The sequence below is a fragment of the Bos indicus x Bos taurus genome, chromosome 6, assembly GCF_003369695.1.
Source record: "Bos indicus x Bos taurus breed Angus x Brahman F1 hybrid chromosome 6, Bos_hybrid_MaternalHap_v2.0, whole genome shotgun sequence".
NCBI lineage: Eukaryota > Metazoa > Chordata > Mammalia > Artiodactyla > Bovidae > Bos > Bos indicus x Bos taurus.
In genome coordinates, this window is record NC_040081.1 from 95,669,897 (window position 1) to 95,673,274 (window position 3,378).

The window sequence follows — 3,378 nt, forward strand, 5'->3', positions numbered from 1 at the left end:
CCTCACAGTTAGCTCTGGACTTGCCAGGTGACTTCTGCTAAGCTATGTACGAATGAAGGGAAAGGAGCCTGGATGAACATTTATCCAGTGTCAGGCAGATAGATAGATAAAGATAGATGAATGAACAGTACCTCTAAAAGATGATCAGTGTAAATCTTCTCATCCTGTTTTAATGCCCAAACAACCTTCTGTAACTGAATGCTTGATGAATTAACTTGGAGAGGCCATTTTCTTTAATAAGATTTGGTGTCCATCCAAGTGCTTAATTAGTGATCATTAAAACCACAAACATATTGCACACTGGCCATTTCCCTCCTGCACATCTTGTAAAAGTGCCACCAAAGACAAGGTCAGCTGCAATATTCAACACTCCTGGGTGGAAAATTCTCTACCAGTTAGGGAGAAATGTGACTGATAAAGAGAAAAATACTTTTCTTGATATTCTGGTCTTCATTCATTCTATTATTCATTTAAAGTACTAACTATGTGACAGGCATTTGCTGTGCACTGGGCATATAAAGATGGGTGGAACACAGTCCCTTCCCTCTGGAGATGCCCACTTACAGTGGAGGAAGAAGACAGGCACATATTATGTTACAGGATGCTAGGGCTGGGGTTGGCATGGAGCAGAGGGAGTGTTGATCCTGAAAGAGGTCAAGGAAGAAGGAGAAGACCTTCTTCTATACAGGAGAAGACCTATGAACTGAGTCTTGAAGAGTGAGAGATGCACAGGTACAAAAATCAATCTGGAGTTTCGGACCCGGGAAGTTCATGAATCTTGGTGCCATTAACCAAGGCTGAGGATGAACAAAGGGGGACCCATCTCTGGGAGAAGATGAAGAGCTCACCTTTGGCATTTCACTGTGATAGTACTGCTGCCTTGGTTTGAATCCACTGTGGCATGGCTGATAGGCACTGGGCTTCACTTCAGCTGAAGCAGGTTCATATCCTGGCTCTGCCGTGAACTAATGATACTAACCGTGGGCACATTTCTTAAACCCACAAAGCTGTGACTGTCTCATTTACAAAACAGAATTGATGATACATATATACATACTTACATACATACATCTTAAATTGTAAGTATTAAAATGTACCATAGTAACTAAATTATAACACTTTTAGCAATCTTTCCACAGACCTCCCTAAGTCCAATCTGAACCCAAACCGAATCTGTTTTGCTCCTGCTTGGTCTTTTTTTAAATTTAGTTAATGTGGGTTTTTTCCCTGTGGTTTTGTTGTTGTTGTTGTTGTTGAAGTATAACTGATTTTTGATGTTTCACGTATATATTGATTAAGTTATACATATATTAATACATACTCAAGTATTCTTTTCAGATTTTTTTCCTTTATAGATTATTACAAAATATCGAACAGGGTTCTTCACGCTATACAGTGAACCCTTATTGTTTAGCTCTTTTATGTACAGTACTGTATATCTGTTAATTACCGAATTTTAATTCATCCCCCCACCCTTTTCCTTTTGGTAACCATTAAGTTTGTTTTCTATGTCTGTGAGCCTATTTCTGTTTTGTAAATAAGCTCATTTGTATCATTTGTGTAGATTCCACATGTAAGTATACCATCTGATATTTGTCTCTCTCTGTCTGACTTTCTTTACTCAGTATGAGAATCTCCAGATCCATCCATGTTGCTGCAAATGGCATTATTTCACTCTTTGCCAGTGAGTGGTGAACTTCTTTCTGCTGCCTATAATCCCGTCCTTTGTGCCATACAGGTTGGTTTTCTAGTGCCCCACTTGCTACCTAGAGCTGAATCCCATTATTCCCTTCAGCTTCTTAGGCAGTGTCAAGAAGCATACCTTACTTCAATGTTGTCTTTAAACCTTGGGGCAGAGATTGAATAAAAAATAAGGATGCATGTTATCTCTCAGGATTAAATCTGTATCACCTGCTGGAACCATACCTTGCTGACAGATGGAGTGTTGCCAACTCTGTGTTTTGTTGTAACTTCCTTGGTTCTTCAATTCTCCATCCTCTGTGGGGAGTGATGTCCTCCCACAGTCTTGGGGTGAAGCCAGGATACAGAGTAATATTCTGCTGGACTGCTCACATGCATTGGAGGGTGACAGCTGGATTCCAGACAGCTGTTGTATGGCAAGCTGAAGAGGGATAATCACGAGCCAGGAAGGAAGAGGAAACACTTTCCAGATTCACTGAAGCGCAGCTTCAAGAAACAGAAAGACTGGAGACAAATAGGACATTCAGGCTGACAGGTGGCTATCAGGCTGGCAAATATCACAAACAGCAAAATATCTTTTAGGGAGCCATGGCCAGTGGTAATTAAAGGATATTTCCTGTGTGCTCAGTTTAGCAAGGACTGCTGGACCATTGAGGGTATTTTTGGTACATGCTCATGCAGATTTCAACATCGCCTCTCTGAGCAGGATGACCACATGGCTGTCCCCTAATCTTCCTGTCTATTTCACAGGGCATACAGAATGAGGTCCTTGCAGCTACCCCTCATTCAGGTAAAAGGACTTTAGCAGCCACAAGAGAAAAGAACACAGCACATGAGGCTAGTGAGCTGTGGCATTGGGCCAGAGGGTAGACAAACTAACAGGCTGACACCTAGGAATGCAATGTGCTTCAGCAAGAAGAGTCAGCTCAGTCACTCAGTCGTGTCTGATTCTTTACAACCCCGTGGATTGTAGCCCCCAAGGCTTCTCTGTCCACAAGATTTCCCAGGCAAAAATACTGAAGTGGGTAGCCATTTCCTCCACCAGGGGATCTTCCCCACACAGGGATTGAATCTGTGTCTCCTGCATCTCTTGTAATGGGAAGCAGAGTCTTTACTACTGACCCACCTGAGAACCCCAAAAGAGTCAGTGGTAGATTCAAATCCCAGCCCTCCACCAGTGTGAGACTTTGCTTTCTAGTTGGTAAAAAGGACAGTAAGTACCTCTAATGGTTTTATAAAAATGAAATGGAATAATATGTAGCATGTTCATGATGCTTTCCACGTGGCACGAGGGGTAAAGAACCCGTCCACCAATGCAGGAGAGTTAAGAGACATGGGTTCAATCCCTGGGTCAGGAAGATCCCATGGAAGAGAGAATGGAAATGCACTCCAGTATTCTTGCCTGGAAAATCCCATGGACAGAGGAGCCTGATGGGCTCCGATCCACAGGGTTGCAATGTATCAGACACGACTGAAGTGACTTCCCACAAACACATGTTCATAATAGATGGTTTAAAAAATAGTTGCACTCCTACTCTTTGATATACTGAGGGAAAACAGTCAATTACAGAAGTGGGACTTCAGCTGTGCCTTTAGTTATGACATCTCTGACTCCCCTAGTGCTCAGGTACTGTTTTTTGATTAGAGAGATAAATATGATGCTGTCATAACCTAATT